The sequence below is a fragment of the Ornithorhynchus anatinus genome, chromosome 21 (assembly GCF_004115215.2).
Source record: "Ornithorhynchus anatinus isolate Pmale09 chromosome 21, mOrnAna1.pri.v4, whole genome shotgun sequence".
NCBI lineage: Eukaryota > Metazoa > Chordata > Mammalia > Monotremata > Ornithorhynchidae > Ornithorhynchus > Ornithorhynchus anatinus.
The window spans coordinates 14692235-14712662 of NC_041748.1; the positions used below are offsets into that span (position 1 = coordinate 14692235).

Below are 20428 nucleotides of genomic sequence, written 5' to 3' on the forward strand. Positions count from 1 at the left end.
CTGGGAGCTCAGAGTGACCTGAGTTTCAAACCTGGCCCTGACACTTGCCTGCTGTTTCACCTGGGTCAAGTCACTTGGCTTCTCTGGGCCCCAGTTGCCTCACCTGCAATATGGGGATTAAGGCTGTGAGCCCAACTGGGATAGGGGCCGTGTCCGACCCGATTTGCTTGCCTCCACGCTCTCGCTTAACATGGTGCTTGGCAAATACTAAGTGCTTAACAAATGTCTTTATCATCATCATCATCATCATCATCATCATCGCGAGTTTCACAAAATCCTGCAACACAGGGCTTGAGAGCAACCTTTTCTGCAGCCCTGGGTCAAGTGGAGGGTTTAGAAGCTCCTTTCATTTCTTGTTGTTCCTACTCTAGACACCCAAAGGACCCAGAAGCCCACATCGGTCTCCCTCAAACCATCGCTCCAGTGCCTTCTGTTGAGGAAACTACTTGCAATGACACTGCGTTTTCCGGGAACAACTGTTAATAATAATAATGATAATTGTGGTATTTGTTGAACACTTACTATGTGATAAGCACTGTACTAAGCGCTGGGGTAGATACAGCACATTAGGTTGGACACAGTCCCTGTCCCACGTGGGGCTCAGACCCAATCCCCATTTTACAGATGAGGTAACTGAGGCCCAGAGAAATGAAATGACTTACCCAAGGTCACACAGTGGACAAGTGGTTGAGGAGGGATTAGAACCCACGGCCTCTGACTCCCAAGCCCGGGCTCTTTCCACCAAGTCATGCTGCTTCCTATAATGGTATTTGTTAGGCGCTTACTATGTGCCAAGCACTGTTCTAAGCGCTGAGGCAGATACAAGGTAATCAGGTTGTCCCACAGAGGGCTCACAGTCTTAAGCCCCATTTTACACATGAGGTAAATGAGGCACAGAGAAGTGAAGTGCCTTGCCAAAAGTCACACAGCTGACAAGTGGCAGAGAAAGGATTTAAACCCATGGCCCCTCACTCTCAAGCCCAGGCTTTTGTCACTAAGCCATGCTGCTTCTCCAGCCCTCTACTGATTTGTTCTCACCCCAGATTCCCAAGAATGCTCTTCTACAAAAATCGCAGGCTGCACGCACACACACCCACCCACCCACCCATCCACCCTGACCTTGAAAATTCACGCATCCCTGATGCTGGGTCCCTTTTCTCCCCAAGCCCTCCGTGCCCAGAGGAACCAGAGGGCTCCTTTCTCCGGGTTGTTCTGTGCGGGACGATGCTGAAGACCAAACTGGGGACTCAGGTAGGTTTGACCCATCCATGGATATAAGGGACCCAGGTCTTCCCCGGCCCACGGTACGGTCGGCCGAATCTATCTCCGGGACGGATCCCGGGCCCCCGAATCCAGGTCCGGTCTCGGTGCCAAAAGAGAGGAGGCCCCTTCTTAGCATCTGACTTGTCACCCTGACTTGCTCCCTTTCTTCATCCCCCCTCCAATCCCCACTTAGATCGATGTCTGTCTCCCCCTCTAGACTGTGAGCTCGTTGCGGACAGGGAATGGGCCTGTTTATTGTGTCATGGTACTCTCCCGAGCCCTCAGTACAGAGCTTTGCACACGGTAAGTGCTCGACAAATACCCTTCGATGAATGAACGGCCCCCTCACGCCTCCAAGTCGATCCCACGGCGCACACACGCATCCCACACAAACCCATCGCTTTCCGGAGGAGGCAGCGGGTACCCCCGGCAATACCATATTTATCCTCAAGGAAACGGCATCGTCGGATTGGGGGCCGGGGATGGTTCTCAATTCGGTCCCTGGAGAGGCCCGGGGAGCCATCCCGTCGTATCCACGCCGCCCAGTCGAGATCCTCACGGCCACGGAGGACCCGAACGTTCCGCGTCCGGCGCGACGGCCGGCGACCCGTCGGTCGCGACGTAGTCCACTCTTTGGGTGCCTTCCCTCATCTCAGCTCCACTCTGAACACGAGCGCTGGTTGGTCAGAAACGATGACCCAAATGACAAGCACGGTTTCAGGGTAGGCATCTGTACCACAACTACACTGAGCCGACAAAGTCGAGACAAGTCCTTGCGGGAACTTCCCATTCGTTCCGGATAGGCCTCGGTACTCACCTTTGCTCTCTGGGCCTCCTCTGGCCATAGGTATAAGCAAGTGTCCGCCCCAGGGGAGAGACTGACATTTCTCCATTGGTCCTGACCCGTGCACATCTGGAATGGCGGATCCTAGCCCCAAATGACAACTGGATTAGACAGCTTTCGGTCCATCCTACACGTGGCACGCACTATTTTCTAAATACTAAGCACTTAGAAGAGCACAGTGCAATAAGGAGACATGGGCCCTGCCCCTCAGAAGATTACAATCTAGCAGGGCCAAGGGGTACCTGTCATATTCTAGCACTTCTTCCTACTGGCAATATTAGTGTCAAGGTGCCATAGGAAATGAGGATTAGTGACTGCCCAAGTCTTAAAGTGTTGAAGTGTTGAGAGCATCAAAGTGGTAGTTTGTGGGAATAATCATAATGTTGGTATCTGTTAAGCGCTTACTATGTGCCGAGCACTGTTCTAAGAGCTGGGGGAGACATAGGTAATCAGGTTGTCCCACGTGGGGCTCACAGTCTTAATCCCCATTTTACAGATGAGGGAACTGAGGCACAGAGAAGTTAAGTGACTTGTCCACAGTCACACAGCCGACAAGTGGCAGAGCTGGGATTCGAACTCATGAGCCCTGACTCCAAAGCCCATGCTCTTTCCACTGAGCCACGCTGACTGGGGGCCAGGATGAAAGGTTAATCACGCACTGTCTCCCAGAGAATGTCATCTCAGAGGATCCTTAAAGATGGAAGTCACATGAGAAAGTTGGGGCGGAGTGGAAGGGTCAAAGGAAGAGTAAGTGAGAGAATAGCATGAGAAAGAGAGAGAGAGAGAGAGGAGAGGCACAAGCAGTAGCTCACTTCGAGTGAAGTGTATCGGCTGAGTTTAGGGGCGGAAGAGTGAGGCTAGCTGGGGAGTATCTGTGCGACCATCTGAGCTCTAAAGGGAGTGGGGATATCATGAGAATAGAAGAGGTTCCAACCTTGGGGGGGGGGGCACCCACAGGAAGTGTCAGAGGAAGAACCGAAAGAAAGGCCAGAGGAGGAAAGCCAAGAGGGGGCTGCGGTGCAGAAATGGAGAGTACTTCGTGTTCCCAGGTCAACAGGGTGGTCCACAGTATCAGATGCAGCTGAGAAGTTGAGAAAGACGTGACAGAGGATGAGGACCAGAATGAGGAGTCTTTTTCGGTAGTGCCGGGATTCATTCCATACTTCCTAAATGCAGAGTGTGTTATCAAGGACTGGCAGTCGCCTCCGTGAAAAGGCGGGAGTTGGGGGCACTAGGGCTTTAAGGTAGGACTGAAAGGTCTAGAACAGATGGCGAAGGCAGCACACGTGGGAGTTCACCGAAGGGGAGGAATCACCGTGGCCGAGCCGAAGACGGACAGAGTTAAATTCCTTCTCAGCAGCTGTGAGATCGTCGAGGTGGTCCCGGTACTTAGACTCCCCCCGACGGCACTCTGCGGAATGAGTGGTCTGATGGTGCTCCTGCAAGTGGAGAAGGAAATGGGAGGCGTTGCAAACAATACGGTTTCTCCAAAATAAAGACATTCCTCCACCACCCTCTCATCAACCTATTGGTCAACAGACCTGAGAGAATGGCCACAGATGCCCAAGCTTCTCCACTCTTCCCTAACCCTCCCACTCGATCTTCCACACTCCCGGGCTGGGAGAGGCCCACACTGAAAGAGCAAGAACTTTCCAGTGAGGTGGCAGACTAAACAGGAGAGTGGTAAGGCCTACGGGACGCAGGACCAAATCTTTCTATGCTCCCTATAGAGACTCAGATTAGGAGGAGGTAGACGGTGACAAGCCCTGCCTTGTGTGATGGCCTTGGGACTTCCTTCCGAGTCTCAGGACCATCTGGACGACGAACCTTTGCGGGGGCCGGGGGAGGGCTCGCCGTCGAGGCCTCCTCCGGCCACGTGGTACGGGGTCCCGGAGCATCGGTCCGAAAAAGGTAGGGAACGATTGGCGCTCCTCTTCCGGTCCTGCCGATTGCACATCTGAAACCTCGGCAGGGACGCCTGGATTTAGCGATCCCAAAGATAGGGGTTTCTCACCTCGCCCTCCGTCCACACCCAAAGTCATAACTGAAATCGCCGGATGCTGATGTCTCCCAGAGAATCGGTGGTCTCGAAGCGGAAGAGAGACGGTTTGGGCTTTCAGACTTGGTTAGCAAGCATTCAATTTTCCCTCCTCCCGATGACCCTAACACCAGGAGAGGAGAGGTCTACAGATCCAGAGGATCGATCACACGTAAGCCACGTGCAAAACTCTGCCTTACTGATACTTAACCACCCCTCCAAATCGGCCCTTGCCTCACCATCCAAACTGCTATAACATTAATACGATCACTCATCCTATGGGGCTTGGATACCGCATCAGCCTCCTTCCTGACCTCCCAGTCTCCTGCCTCTCCCCACTGCAGTCCATATTTCACTCTGCTTCCCGGATCACTGTTCTACAAAAATGTTCACGACACGTCACCTCGAAAAATTCCAGTGATTTCCCACCCAGCTCTACATCAAACAAAAATCCCTCACCGTTGGCTTTGAAGCACTCGATCAGCTTGCCCCCTCCCACCTCACCTCGCTACTCTTCTACTACAACCGAGCCCACCCACTTCGTTCCTCTTAATGCTGACCTTCTCACTGTACCGCAATCTCGCCCATCTCATCGCCTACCCCTTGCCCACAGCCCTTCTCTGGCCTGAACGCCCTCCCTCCTTAAGTCTGACAGGCAATTACGCTGCCCCCCTTTGAGGCCTCCCTTTCCTCTTCTCCCACTCCCTTCTGCATCGCCCCAATTGGCTCCCTTTGTTCTTCCCCACTCCCCGGGCCCCCAACACTTACGTACGCATCCGCAATTTCTTTATTTCCATCAATGCCTGTTTCGCTGCTGTAGACTGTAAACTCGTTGTGAGCCGGGAATGTGTCGGTTTATTGTTGTGTCGTGCTCTCCCGAGCACTCAATACAGTGCTCCGCACACGGTAAGCACTCAATCAATACTATCAAATGGAACCGATTCCCACCACGACCCGTGCACTTCCAGGCATCGAGGATGCCGGACTTCCCTCGGGATCTCATAGCTGTCCGGACAACAAATTCGAGGGGAACCACTGTGGAGGCCTCCTCCGGCAACACGGAAAAGGACCCCGGACCATCGGTCCGACAGAGGTGGGGATGATCAGAGCTGCTCTGCCCGTCCTTTCTGGTGAACAACCGAAACCGTGGTGGGGTTACCTGGATTAGTGATCCTGAAGGTATGGGTTTCTCACCCTGCCCTCTGTCAGCAGCTGAGGTCCACATCTCAGTCGCCAGATATTAATGTCTCCAGGAGAATCGAGGACTTTGAAGCTAGAGAGAGGAAGGTAGGGGTTTCAGACAACCTTTTTTTTGCCTTTTTTTTCCCCCTTCCTTAAGCACTCAATTCTCCCTCCTTCCCATGACCTCACCACCAGGTGACATGAGAAGCAGAAGCAGCGTGGCTCAGTGGAAAGAGCACAGGCTTTGGAGTCAGAGATCATGGGTTCAAAACCCAGCTCTGCCACTTGTCAGCTGTGTGATTTTGAGCAAGTCACTTCACTTCTCCGTGCTTCAGTTACCTCATCTGTAAAATGGGGATTAAGACCGTGAGCCCAACGTGGGACAACCTGATTCCCTTGCGTGTACCCCAGCCCAGCGCTTAGAACAGTGCTCTGCACATACTAAGCGGTTAACAAATACCAACATTATTTATTTATTTATGAGGTCTACAGATAGTGACAATCAAACCCACTTAAGCTGAATAAAACTCTCTGATATACTAACACTTAACCACCCCTTTCTCAATCACCTCTGTTCATCCAGGAAGGGCTTGGGCTCCAGGGACTGGAGATCCAACCCAAACTGAACAAAATTCCGTTTTGCCTGTCTTCCATGCTCCCTGACTGCAGGTGACAACTCCACCTCAGAACTCTGCTTTTCAGAGAGGAATAGAGTAGACAAACCGATAATTTTCCTGCCCGATTCAGGATTCAGACCCTAGACTCCCAGAAGCCGACGCTGGCAGGCCAAGACAGGTCCATTGTGTTCTAATCCCAGCTCCGCCACTGGTCTGCTGTGTGATCTTGGGCAAGTCGCTATACTTCTCTGGGCCTCAATTACCTCATCTGTAAAATGGGGATTGAGACTGTGAGCCCCACATGGGACAGGGATTGTCTCCAACCCGATATGCTTGCATCCATCCCAATGCTTAGTACTAGTAAGGGCTTGACAAATTCCATAATTATAACTATTATTTTCCAGGGTCAGAGTGAGCAGGTCGACTCTGCAGGCAGGATCGTAGGTACAGGGAGGTTTGACCCATCTATAGAATTAAGGACTCTGGGTCTTCTAAGTCCCACAGTCCAGCCAGACAAAACTGGTTTCCTGCAAGGACCCCGAGGCCCTGTTTCCAGAACCTGCCTCTGTAATGAGAGTGACAGCCTTCTCCTGACTATCCTTCCTCAAAAGTTAACCCCATTATTCTCTCTCTCTCACACACACACCCTCCCTCCCCCACCCCCACCCCCACAATCCTTCCTTTTGTGGTGGCACATGGTCCACACAGTTCAATCTCTCACTGGTGAGGTAAGTCTGGGAATTGACTTGACTCCTCCTCATTATCTTTTCCAAAAGCTAACCTTATTATTCTCTCTCTCTCACTCAGACACACACACTCACACACACACACACACACACACACGATGCAAGTCCAGGGATTGACATGACTGTGCTTACACCATAAGAGGATAGTCTTCCTGGCCAGAGTGATGCACTGAGCAGCTTCTGTTTGGAGACTAACAGCTGGTTAGATTCCACCTTGCTCATCCTGCCCCAAGTTGGGTTTTGTGGGGCTTCTTTCTGGGTCTGAGCTGGAAAGTCATGGGGCCAGCAGGGGTGTGGGCAAAAACTTGGGACTCACCAGCCAGACTGGGGCCTCTGAGTGCTTGGTGATGTAAGTGAATTGTTCCTGGAGCTTCTCTCCTCATCTTGGCTGAAATCCATTTGGGGTTGAGGAGACTGACTTTGGAAGACACGCGTGGATAAGCGTTCCCTTATCCTGCCCTCTGAGGTCCGCAGCTATGGCTAAACTCTTCAGCCTCCAGCGGAGACTCAATAGACTGCACGCTTCTCCCCCCGCCCCCAAACACTTCCCCACCACCGGCCCCACCCCTAACACTGATGCTGGTCTCAGGCCTGGTTTAACTGTACAGACAGACCCCCACAGCTAAGCTCTGCCCTATTAATACAGAGCTGCCTCCTCTTCAAACACCCCAGCTCTGCTATTCCAGGAGGGGCTCATTCTGCAAGGACTGGAGGTCCAGAACAACTACACGAGTCAACTTCTAGGACCGAGTCCAACTGCTCTGCCCCTTCCTACTCACACCCCTGACTTGGTCTTGAACAGGAGCCTGCATAGCCTTGCTTCTCGGAGAATGGTGTGGATAGGTTAACGCTACCCTTGTCCAACTCCTGATGCTAAACCGCTCTGAAGCCACGACCAGCACACCCAATCTGGTCCCTTCTCTGGGGGCTGCGGCGGTGCGGGGTGATCTTGCCAACGGGACCGTGGATGCAGGAAGGTAGGACCCATCCGTAGAATTAATGGCCCCGGGCCTTCCGGACTCTCGTTTCCAGAACCAGCCTCCCCCTAACCCTTCTTCCCCGCACACTTAACCCCATCGTTCACGTGAACGCACGCGCCTCCGCAGAACACCCTTCCCTCTGGGGGTGACGGCTCGGCTTCATCACGCAATAGGAGCGGGGGTCTCCCTTCCTCCCTAGATATGAACGTGGTGGCCTCACTGCCTGAGCAGCAGGGGGTCAGATCATGGAGGTGCCTTGAGCACCCAGTGAGCCCCTCCCCTTAGTTATCCAGGCAAACCAGTCATCTCAGAGCTGGGAAGAAGTGGGGAGGGCTTTTGCAGACAACGTAGTTTCTGTTCTCACAAACACTTTCATCCCAGAACTGGCTGCCCCAGGAAGCAAGAGTGGACAAATACAAACTGACAGGTGGATTCTACTCACTGCCACTCTCTCAACACCGGGCCCCCAAGAGACCCTCACGACCGTCACTACTTCCGGTGCCCGAGATAGCCGACGAGACTGCCGACTGGACGGAAATCTGGTTCCAGGAGAATGCCTACCTTCTGCTCCCTGAGGATCATGATCGTGGTATTTATTAAGCGCTTACTATGTGCCAAGCACTGTTATAAGCACCGGGATAGATACCAGTCAGTGAGGTCGGACCCAGACTGGGGGCACAGGGAGGTTTGACCCGCCTGAACCTTTAAGGTCCCTGCGACTTCTCGGGTCCCAGAGTCAAGTCTAGCAGAATGAATTGGCTGTGTTAACTCCCATTTCCAGAATGAACCTCTGCGCTGAGAGTAGCAGCCCCTGTCTCGTAAGATGAATCCCCATCACACGTGCACACGTAGACAAACACATGCCCACTCCATCTTCCCTTTGGATAGGCAGTGCAGCTCCTGGTTCCATTTCTTCACATGAGTGGGTCGCGGTTCCTGCAATCAGACAGTTGGACCCACTCTTCAGAACTCTAGAAATGCGCTATGCATCCCCTGCCTCAAACCCCATCTCCACTCACCGGGGTCATCCGCACCCAAGCCACTCGCTGACGGGTCGGGGAGAGAAGAGGAGCTGTCCTCCCTGGCGGCTCCAGACTGGGATTCTAGTCCACAGCTCCTTCCGGGACCGAGCGCCAACGGAGACGTTCCCCATGACCATCCAGAGGCTCCTCTGGGGATGGGGAGTGGGGGTGAGAGAAAAGAACATCTGCCCTGGAACCTCTCCACTGAGAAAGAAAACAACAAAGAGACACCCGTATGGAGTCAAAAAGTGCTCTTTCTACCCTAAGGACTCACGGCGGCAGCACGTCATGCTCTCCTTCTATTCCCCAAGCCCGATACCCCTCCATCTCCCAAACTGCCACCAGCCTGGCTAGATGGAGACTTGGCCCTGAAGGACAGTCTTTGAGTGGTGTGAGGACCACCGTCTTTCACTCCTGATTCTAGCTCCACAACCCCCAACAAGCACCCCAGCAAGCCCTTCCTCAGCCCCTCCCTTCCCCGAATCCCAGCAGGCACCACCCTCACTTCGGGGAGCAGTCCGACACCTACCACGGCTCCAGCCCGGCCTCCTCCCCTCCTCCTCCCCTCGCCTCACCAGAACACGAGCGGGGCTCGGGCCAGCTGCCCAGCAGAAAGTGAAGCTGCCAGTGAGCTGCCTGGGACCCCAGGGTTGGGAGCTAATAATCCACAGGGGCCCCTCAAGTATCAGATGAACCAATTGGCCTAGGGGCAGGGGGGAGGGGAGGCAGCATAAATAACCCATATGGGCCACCGGGGGGTTGATATGACACACAGGGGCCTCAATGGGCAGGACAAGTGACCTGGGGCCTTGAGGGGCCAAATAACTGACTTTGGCTCCCAGGTGGCATATTAATAGAGCTGGGACCCCAGAGGCCCAGTTATCCCACATAAGATCGTGGAGCCCAAACTACTCATTTTCAGGAGGCAAAATAGCCCCCCACAGGCCCCACTAACCCACCCGTGCTCCCCGATATCCAACTTGGGACCCCAGGTGCCACACCCGCCACAACCACATCCCCCACCCCCTACCCCTGACTCCCCACTGCCCCCCTGGTCCCCCACCCCCTAAACTATAGTGGCAAGAGCACAGGCTTGGGAGTCAGAGGACACGGGTTCTAATCCCCCCTTTGTTCTCATCTGCTGTGTGACCTTGGGCAAGGCGCTTAACTTCTCTGTGCCTCAGTTCCCTCAACCATCAAATGGGGATTAAGACCACGAGCTCCAAGTGGGACGACCTGATTACCTTATATCTGCCCCAGTGCTTAAAACAGGGCTTGGCACAGCTTCAGCACTTAATAAATACAATAACAGTAATAATAATACTACACCATCCCAGCCCAGACTCTTCACTGTCCATCCTACCCCCCCATGCCCGACGCCTCCGTCTCCTCCACATGCCACATCCAGCCTATCACCCACCCACGATCCCCCTCTTCCCAATGCCCACATCACAACCACACCTCCATCTCTTCCAAAGTCCCTCTTCCCTCTCTCACCCCCATGCTGACCCCACACGCATCTTCCCATCCCATCCCCCCAGTAACCCCCATCCATCCACCCACCCAACAACCCCCATGCCACCCCACGCACCCATTCCGGCAGACTCCTCAGACATCGCGGGGGCTCTCGCGGCCAATCTGCCGTTTTTATACAACTCTTACACTGTAGCCAGCCTTTGGAAGACTACAGTATAACCATCAACTACCACAGTCCTTCCCCACTCTGGGCTCACAGGCTAGAGGGGGAGATAGACATTATCGTACATCAACGTATTACGGACAGATACGCCGTGGAAAAACGAACAGTCCCGGTTTAGTCACATTAAGCCGTGAGAGAGGCCAGAGACGCGGGAGATTTCAGAGGTGATGGGAGATCCACCCTCGACCCTGAAGGTCCCCGGGGTCGTGGTGACTCCGCCTGGTCTGCGTCCGGAGGAACGGCCGGCCATCGGACGCGACCCAATCCGTTCTTTGGGCACCCTCCCTCTGGTCCCAGCTGCCCTGGAAACGGAAGCGACTGTTGGTCAAAAAGGATGGCCCAGATGACTTGCACTCTCTATCCCAACTCCTCTGAGCCCAAGTCCAGACAACTTCTTCAAGGAGCATCTCGTTCATTCCAGAAAGGCCTCGATACTCACGGTGACTCTCTGGGCATCCTCTGGCCCTACGGATAAGAAAATGTCCATCCCCGGGGAAAGACTGATGTCTCCTCACCGGTCCTGACCCGTGCACGTCAAAATATGTTCCGATCAGTTAGAGACCTTGCAATCAATCATTCCGTATGCTGCTCCCTGCCCTTCAGGAGACTAGAGTCTAGTAGGGGAAAGAGATCTCTGTCATATTCTAGAACTTCTCCCTACTGGTAATTTTTTTTCAGGGCCTAGGTGCCAAAGCAGCAAAATGGGGATCGAAACTGTGAGCCCCTTGTGGGACAGCGACTGTGTCCAACCCCGGAGCTTAGTACAGCGCCAAACACGTAGTAAGCCCTTAAATACCATAATTATTATTATTGTTACAGTGCTTGGCACACAGTAAGTGCTCAGTAAATACCACTGATGAATATGGTTGACCAAAGGAGCAGATGTGGGACATTTGCAGTGAATTCCCCATTCCAGAAGGTGCGGAAGAGAGGGGCAGAACCATGACGGGGTTCACCTGAGGAGGCCCCTGCCCAACCGGGCCACACCCGCTGAGCAGACGGGCCTCAAGTTCCATTCCCTTCATCTTGATGTCTGCAGTGGAAGCAGCGTGGCCTAGAGGAGAGCGCCCAGGCCTGGGAGTCAGAAGGACCTAGGTTCTAATCCTGGCTCCAAAACTTGCCTGTGTGACTTCAGGTGAGTCACTTCACTTTTCTGTGCCTCTGTTACTTCATCTGTAAAATGGGGATTGAGACTGTGAGCCCCATGTGGGACAAGGAGTTGGTCCAATGTAAATAGCTCGTGTCTACCCCAAGGCTTAGTACAGTGCCTGGCACACAGAAATAGCTTAGCAAGTACCAAAAAAAGATAAGAAAAGCGGTACGTAGGGCTTCACTCCCCTGAAATAAGCAGCTGTGTTCTCCACTTCTGAAAGACAAAAGGAGGCTCTACTCTCAGCGTGGCTAGAGAAGCAGCGTGACTTAGTGGAAAGAGCACAGGCTTGGGAGTCAGAGATCCTGGGTTCGAATGCTGACTGCCACTTAGCTGTGTGACCTTGGGCAAGTCATTTAACTTCTCTGTGCCTCAGTAACCTCATCAGTAAAATGGGGATGAAGACTGTGAGCCCCATGCAGGACAACCCAATTACTTTGTATCTACTCCAGCGCTTAGAACAGTGCTTGGTACATAGTAAGAGCTTAACAAATACCAACATTATTATGAAATCCAGGGGAGCAGAAATGAACAACTGTGGGACAGTAGTTTCCAAAAGTAGTAATAGTAGATTCCCCCCTAGAATGCAAGCTCTTCAAGGGCAAGGAACATGTCTGCTCATTTTGTTATACTGCCCCAAGGCCTAAGTACACTGCTCCGCAGCACAGTAAGAGCTGAATAAATTCCTTTGACAGGACCGACAGAGCGGCTGTTCCATGGCTGCTAGGGGCCCTTAGGCAGTGTTCAAAGGGCACCCATCTGGAAGAACACTCTGACTTGGGGGTGTGGTCAGCAGGGAGAACTCACTGGATGAGCGCACAGGCTCAGCTTCACGGTGGTATTCATTCGTTCGTTCAATCGTATATATGATGAGGGGTCACTGTGTGCAGAGCACTGGACTCAGGACTAGGGAGAGTACAGTATAACAATAAACTGACACATTCCCTACCTAACAGAGAGCTCAGAGTCTAGAGGGGAGACACACATGAAAATAAATACCTCCATTAAAGATATGGACTTAAGTGTTGTGGGGCTGGAAGGGGGTGATGCATGAAGGAAGCGAAACGGGGTGACGCAGAAGGGAGAGGGACAAGAGAAAAGGAGGGCTTAGTCAGGGAAGGCTGCTTGGAGGAATGTGGGCAGTACCCTAAGTCGACCTCATGAGGAACGTGGCCCTTAGACTCAGCTTTGTTTTTAAGAAAATAAAATGGTATCTGTTAAGCACTTACTACACACCAGGTACCGTATTCAGCGCTGGGGTAGACACAGATTAACCAGATCTGACACAGTCCCCGTCCCACGTGGGGCTCACGGTCTTAACTGCTGTTTTACAGAAGAGGTAAATGAAGCCCAGAGAAGCCAAGTGATTTGCTGCACTCATGCCACTCAGCAGACCCTTGGTGGAGCCAGGATGAGAGCCCAGGTCCTTCGGAATGCTAGGCCTGTGCTCTACCCGCTAAACCACACCTCTCTAGGCGTTCCATGGACTGAGATGGGGGGGTTCCAGTATTTGAAATGGACGTCACATCACATCCAGTTTGTTTCTTCCCCGGGGAAGCCACCGTGCTAGTACGCAACCGCCCGGCATGGCTGCCCGCCACATGAGGAAACACAGAGCAGTTCAACATTTCAAAAACTTCACAGAGTCACTTCATTTCCTCCATCTCCTCACTTTAACTACACTTGGACATGCAACAGACCCCCTTCAACCTTACAACTCAATGGCCCTGGCCTCACGATTCCCTCTACAGCTGACTGCTCTTCAACAGTTGTGTCACTGTACAGAGAGACACTTAGAAACACGACTCCGTGTTTACCGAAGCATCTAACAATTCCTTTTTTCCTCAGGATTTTGTGACCTGGGTGAAATGCCCTTGAACTCATCTTTCCACAGCTTGGGAAAAAAACTGTCTTAGATTTAAGTCAAAACAGAACGATCCCACCCTCGATTCTAAGGCAAGACAGATGATGTGGCAGGTGATGCTGCCTGAGAAAAACTAGCCAAATTTTCAGGTTTCTGTCTGGGGGTGACCCACCCTGGGGGGGTTGAGGAGGAGAATGGGGTTTGAACACAAGAAAGAACAGGGGTTTGGACACAAGAAACTGTGTTTAAGGCAGTGGTCTCCACTTACCTGCTCGGCCTCCCTCAGAGAAAGCAGTGTCACGACTTGCTGAGCCCTCACTCACCCGGCTGAGAGTACTGCAGGCAATCTAGTGGGAGGAGCTTCAGAGCGGTAGCACCTGTGAGACAGCCCATCCACTTAACCCTTGAAGACCTTGGTCTTGTCTTATGCTGACAAGTCCTCTCCAATCCAAAGCGACTCCACGGACACATCTCTCCCAGAATGCTCCACCTCCATCTGCAATCGTTCTTATAGAGTCTCCATAGCGTTTTCTTGGTAAAAATACAGTAGTGGTTTACCGTTGCCCCCTTCCACACAGTCAACTTGAGTCTCCACCCTCGACTCTCCCCCATGCAGCTGCTGCCCAGCATGGGGGAATTTTCACTTGTAACAGATTGCCTGCCACTTGCTAGCCACTGCCCTAACTAGGAATGCAATGGGCAGGCATCTGTTTGACTCTCCCTCCCATAGCCGAGACTGGTAGGGTACTGGAAGCTCTCCAGGTGCAACCCTGAGGGGCTCTCGACCCTGGCATGCATTTAATACCTCAATCTCCCTCCTGGGTACTCTTTGATTGAGTTAATCTTGGAAGGTCTTCCTCAATCACTTGTATTTACTGAGTGTTTACTCTGTGGAGAGCACTGTACTAAGTGCTTGGGAGAATACAATATAATAGACTTGGTGGACAGGTTTTCTGCCCACAAGTTTTTATTCACACAATCATTTATTTAATCATATTTATTGAGTGTCTATTGCATGCAAAGCGCTGTACTAAGCCCTTGGGAGAGCACAACAATGAACAGACACATTCTCCACTCACAAGGAGCTTACAGTCTAGCTCCAGCCAGAAGCCTGGAGCTGGAAAGATTCCCCCCATTTTCACCACAGCCTGGCTTCCCTGGCCAATTCTCACAGCAGTGTGGGACAGACTGGTGGCTGGGAGGGGCACCGGTGGGGAATGGGGCCCCAGAGGGATTGGAAGATCCAGGCCCCACCCCCCAAATGAAAGCCACTAGAATCCTCTCCAGAAATGAAGCCTGCCGGGAAAAGAAACTCTGAGGCCCAGTTCCATCCCCCTTGGAACTCAGAAAGCTGAAAATTCACCTGAGGGAGGCCATTCCTGTCAGAGATAGTGGAAAGCCAGGCCACCTAGTGGAGAGAGGGGTGATCTGGGAGTCAGAAGAGCTGGGTTCTAATCCTGATTCTCCCACTCACCTGCTGTGTAAACTTAGGTTAAGGGACTAAGCCACTCTGTGCCTCAGTTTTTTTAAACCTTAGGATAGCTATTCAATACCTATTCTGCCTTCTTTTTTATGGTATTTGTTAGGCATTTTATTATGTGCCAGGGACTGTAATAAGCTCTGGGATAGATAAGATAATCAAGTTGGACCTAGTCCATGTCCCACTTGGGTTTTACAGTCTTAATCCCCCTTTTACAGATGAGCTAACTGAGGCACAGAGAAGTTAAGTGGCTTGCCTGAATTCACACAGCAGACAAGCAGAAGAGCAGGGATTAGAATCCACATCCTCCAGCTCCCAAACCCTTGCTCTTTCCCCTAAGCCATGCTGCTTCTCTATGCCATGGCGCTTATTATTATTATTATTATTATGCAGTGCAGAAGGGGGTGGGAGCCAACTGGTTTCTCAACACATTTCCATTCCCTCTCTTCTACCCCAGCCTTAACTAGAGGAGGATGGTTTGGCCTGGCAGACTGGACACTCCTCTGGAGGGCACATGGGAAATTCATCTAGGCTACTGCATTAGCCTCCATTCTGACCTCCTGCCTCTCCCCACTTCAGTCCATACTTTGCTCCGCTGCCCCAGATATTATCTTTCTACAGAAATGTTCAGGAGCCCTCAAGCCCCTCCTCAAAAATCCTCCAGTGGTTGCCTATCCACCTCCATATCAAAAACTCCTCTCCATGGGCTTTAAAACACTCCATTCCCTTGCCCTCTCCTACCTCACCTTGCTTTTCTCTTCTACAATGCAGCCCACTCACTTCACTCCTCCAATGCTAACCTTCTCATTGTGTCTCCATCTCACCTGTCTTACCACTAACCCTTCGCTCATATCCTTCCTCTGGAATGCCCTTCCTCCTCTAATCTGCCATACACTTCCTCTTCTCTCACCCTCCCACGCTCCCCCACCACCCCCACAACCTCTCTACGCAGATGACACGCAGATCTACATCTCCGCCCCTGTCCTCTCCCCCTCCCTTCAGGCTCGCATCTCCTCCTGCCTCCGGGACGTCTCCACCTGGATGTCGGCCCGCCACCTAAAACTCAACATGAGCAAGACTGAGCTCCTCATCTTCCCTCCCAAGCCCGGTCCGCTCCCAGACTTCTCCATCACCGTGGATGGCACGACCATCCTTCCCGTCCCGCAGGCCCGCAATCTCGGTGTCATCCTTGACTCGTCCCTCTCGTTCACCCCACACATCCTATCCGTTACCAAGACCTGCCGGTTTCACCTCTACAATATCGCCAAGATCCGCCCTTTCCTCTCCACCCAAACGGCTACCTTACTATTGCGGGCTCTCGTTATATCCCGGCTAGACTACTGTGTCAGCCTTCTCTCTGACCTCCCTTCCTCCTCTCTCGCCCCGCTCCGGTCTATTCTTCACTCCGCTGCCCGGCTCATCTTCCTGCAGAAACGATCTGGGCATGTCACTCCCCTTCTTAAACAACTCCAGTGGTTGCCTATCGACCTCCGCTCCAAACAAAAACTCCTCACTCTAGGCTTCGAGGCTCTCCATCACCTTGCCCCTTCCTACCTCTCCTCCCTTCTCTCTTTCTACCGCCCACCCCGCACGCTCCGCTCCTCTGCCGCCCACCTCCTCGCCGTCCCTCGGTCTCGCCTATCCCGCCGTCGACCCCCGGGTCACGTCCTCCCGCGGTCCTGGAACGCCCTCCCTCCTCACCTCCGCCAAACTGATTCTCTTTCCCTCTTCAAAACCTTACTTAAAAATCACCTCCTCCAAGAGGCCTTCCCAGACTGAGCTCCTCTTCCCCCTCTACTCCCTCTGCCATCCCCCCTTTACCTCTCCGCAGCTAAAGCCTCATTTTCCCCTTTTCCCTCTGCTCCTCCACCTCTCCCTTCCCATCCCCACAGCACTGTACTCGTCCGCTCAACTGTATATATTTTCGTTACCCTATTTGTTAATGAATTGTACATCGCCTTGATTCTATTTAGTTGCCATTGTTTTTACGAGATGTTCTTCCCCTTGACGCTGTTAGTGCCATTGTTCTTGTCTGTCCGTCTCCCCCGATTAGACTGTAAGCCCGTCAAACGGCAGGGACTGTCTCTATCTGTTGCTGACTTGTTCATCCCAAGCGCTTAGTACAGTGCTCTGCACATAGTAAGCGCTCAATAAATACTATTGAATGAATGAATGAACCTCCCTTCAAAGCCTTACTAAAAGCACATCTCCTCCAAGAGGGCTTATCAGATTAAGCCCCCTTTTCCTTATCTTCGACTCACATCTGCATCACCCTGACTTGCTCCCTTTACTCTTTCCCCCTTCCCTGGCCCAGGGCACTTAAAATAACAGATACTTATCGATTTGTACTGACACCTGTCACCCCACCTCTAGCAAGTGAGCTCATTGTGGGCAGGGATTGTCTCTTTATTGCAGTACTGTACTTTCCCAGTGCTTAGTACAATGCTCTACCCCCAGTAAGGGATCAGTGAATAGGATTGAATGGATAACTGAGAGTTTATTTTACACAGACCACTTTACTAAGCCCTTGGAAGAGTGCAAAAGAGCGGGTAGACACAATCCCTAGCCTCAAAAGTCTTACATTCTAGTGGGGGAGGTGGACACTAAAATAAAATGAGTATTTATGTGGTTGTGTGCCCAGCCCAGGGAATGTATCCAACCTGATTGTTTCTTTTCCACACCCCCCCTCCCGCTCCCCAGGCCCTGCTTGGGACACGGCCTGGCACCTGATGGGGGGGGGGGGGCGGCGCTTTAAAAAAGGCCACAATTAATTCATCCCCACTCTGCCAAGTGACCTTGGCCAGATCACTTACATTCTATAGTTGCCTTAATTGCCTGCTCGGGAAAAGAGTGATGTGGACTGTGGGCCCTGTGCGGGCTAGGGACCATGTCCAATTTGTCTCGGCCTTAGCCATCATTATTAGGCATCATTATGACCCCCTCCTCTTGAACTCTCAAGCTTCTAACCCCCTTACCCTGCCTTGGTGAGACCGAAGGAATGAGATGTAGCAGTGGGAAGAGAAGAGTGAGGGTGCGATATTGTCAGTCTGTACGTTAGAAGCTGGTGACAGGGCTCCTGCTCTGAGAACTCTGCTGGTACCCTCAATTTGTAACCCTCTTATGGGGCAGGGCCACCTGCCACTGGCTCAAGGCGACTAAGGAGTGATTCAGAAGCTAGACATTTTATTCCAGGTACATTTGGCCTTATAGAGCCCAGGCAGGCGAGGGGCGGAGGGGGCCAGACTGCACCATTTCCTCCCATGCGGCAGCGGGGAAAATCATTTTGCATCTTCCCACTCTAGAATTTGCTCCTATTCCCCCCTCTCCCCGGCCGCCATTTGGCTCCTCCAGGAGGGATGGATGACACATGGCAGTCACACACACATACACACAGATAGACCCACATACCCTTAACTACCACTGTCCCTGTACCCCGCTCCCCCAGGGGCACCCCCCTCGGCCGGGAAAGCGAGTCTGTACTCTCGAAGCCAGAGCTGGGCAGATAACTCCCAGTGGACCAGACCTGGAGGAAGCCGCACTGACTATAGAATTAAGGGCCCCAGGCGACTTCACACCTGGTCTTGAAGTCCGTCCTCGGAATACCTGTCCAGAACTCTAGACCCCTGTTTCCAGAACCCGTCTCCCCCTTCAAAAAGGGGTGGCCCCTCTCACCCTGCTCTGGTCCCAGCCCTCGTTCTCACACCAGAGACACACGCACATCCATCACCTCTAGGAATTGCCAGAGATTCATGTGGGAGCCATGATGCAATGTTTGACCCTTGACCGCCAAAGGAAATGGCATTGTCTGGAAGGAGGGGATACAGTTAGGGGCTGAGGGGGAAGGTGGGGGAGGAGGCGAAGGGGGGTAGGGGAGGAGTGGCCCGGTGGCAGCAGGCTGGGGCCACGCGATTCCCGAATAGCGGGGCCGGCGCAACGTCCATGGCATCCCGTGAGGAGCCGGTTTGTCCTCCACTCTGCACGGGGGCGGATGGTCCGGTGCAGGTCCGGGCTGTGGCTTCCTGGGGATCGATGTGACCACTGGTAGGCTGAAAAGGTGTGCCACAGGATACCCGTGGGAAGAACGCCAACCAGTTGCAGTTGGGAAATGGGGGGATGACAGAGTGAGAGACAGAAGAGAGGAGAGGGCTGAATGGATCTCCCTTCAGGAGCCCAGGCCTCCAGCCAAGGAATGGGAAGTTGGAGGTTGGGTAGGAGCCTAGTCAGGGGTCACTACCATGCCACGTGGGACTTGGGCACTGCTCCCATTTGTGAACTGTAGGGACACAGTGGATCATGGTTATGTGTGTGTGGATGTGTGTTGCGGGGGGGTGGGTAAGGATCCCTTCACTATACTGCCTCAAGCACTTAGTGTAATGGTCAATACCTACCATTGATTCCTCCCATTTGTCCGAAAAACAGCTCCAAGAGTCCGGGGTTTGGGGTACAGCACTCATCCTCCTGTTTGCACCAAGATGTCCTTGGGGAGGCTGGGTCTCCCATGATGCATCTGGGGCTCAGACTTCTTCCTTGGTCCTAAAGATACACGTGGTCAGGTCTCAGGGCACTTGCCGCCCCCTACTTGAGTCCGGGGTGGGGGGACAGAGTGCGAGAGAGAGAAAAAAAGAGATAAAGAGCGAGCAAGAGAGAGAAAAAGCGAGCAAGACAGCGAGTGCGACAAAGAGCGAGCGAAAGAAAGCGAGCGAGAGAGACAGAGACAGAAAAATGAAAAAAAAAAAAGAGAGAGAAGCGAGCACAAGAGAAACCCCCTTCCAAGACAGAAAAGCACAGACAGAGGACAAAGCAGCTGCCATTCAGAGGTCCTGCAGGGGAGACCCTGGGTGGCTTGGACACCCCAGGCAATCAGGGTTTCCCACAGCTCCAGTCTGGCCCCTGTGGAGCCCCTCCCCCCCCCCCCCCCAACATAGCCAGTTCCCCAAAGTCTTACCTCTAAGCAGGATTGCCCGAGAAACTTCTCCGGGGCATGGGGGGCAAAAAGAACGGGACGTCTGCCTTTTTTCCTCATGCAGCCAAGTCCCTCAACACTTACCAGTACCAGTGTGGGCCTTCACCCCTGCTTCGCCTCCACTCCAACGGTAGAGTCCCACTGGGGTAGCTGACCCCAAGTTTGATCAGCCTTGAGAAAGACCGTAACCCATTAAGCACCCTCTTTTCAGGGGTGACACAGCCTCTGCCCACTGGGAGCTTACAAACTAAGTCAGTCGATTGTATTTCACCTCCACGTGCAGAGCACTGTGCTATATACCCCTGGGAGAGTACAATAGAACGACAGACAAGGGCCCTGCTGACAACAAGTTAACAGTCTAGAGGCGGGAAGCACTGACTCTGGAACAAGGTACGGATGCTTTAAAGAGTTCAACACGTCGGAGCATACACGGCGCCTGCTCTCCAGAAGCTTTCGGTCTACGTGCCAAGACATTAAAATCGAGTTACACACAGTTGCAATAGCATATACGGGGTCAGTACATGAAGCTGGGCACCCTGAAACCCAGGTAAGCTTGAAAGGGCAGTACGAGTACATAAAA

General features: G+C 52.8%; 2 long non-coding RNA genes across 2 annotated transcripts; both read right to left on the bottom strand.

Moving 5' to 3' along the window:
• Window positions 1–1498: 1498 nt before the first annotated feature.
• On the bottom strand, window positions 1499–11134 carry LOC103166722. The gene is made up of 8 exons (XR_005661246.1): window positions 10831–11134; window positions 8690–8896; window positions 8232–8606; window positions 7007–7108; window positions 5305–5418; window positions 3423–4269; window positions 2081–2191; window positions 1499–1939 (listed from the first exon to the last, which is right to left on the bottom strand). It is a non-coding gene; the product is annotated as an uncharacterized LOC103166722 (long non-coding RNA).
• Window positions 11135–18048: 6914 nt separating this feature from the next.
• On the bottom strand, window positions 18049–19530 carry LOC120639067. The gene is made up of 2 exons (XR_005661247.1): window positions 19274–19530; window positions 18049–18931 (listed from the first exon to the last, which is right to left on the bottom strand). It is a non-coding gene; the product is annotated as an uncharacterized LOC120639067 (long non-coding RNA).
• Between the last annotated feature and the right edge of the window lie 898 nt (window positions 19531–20428).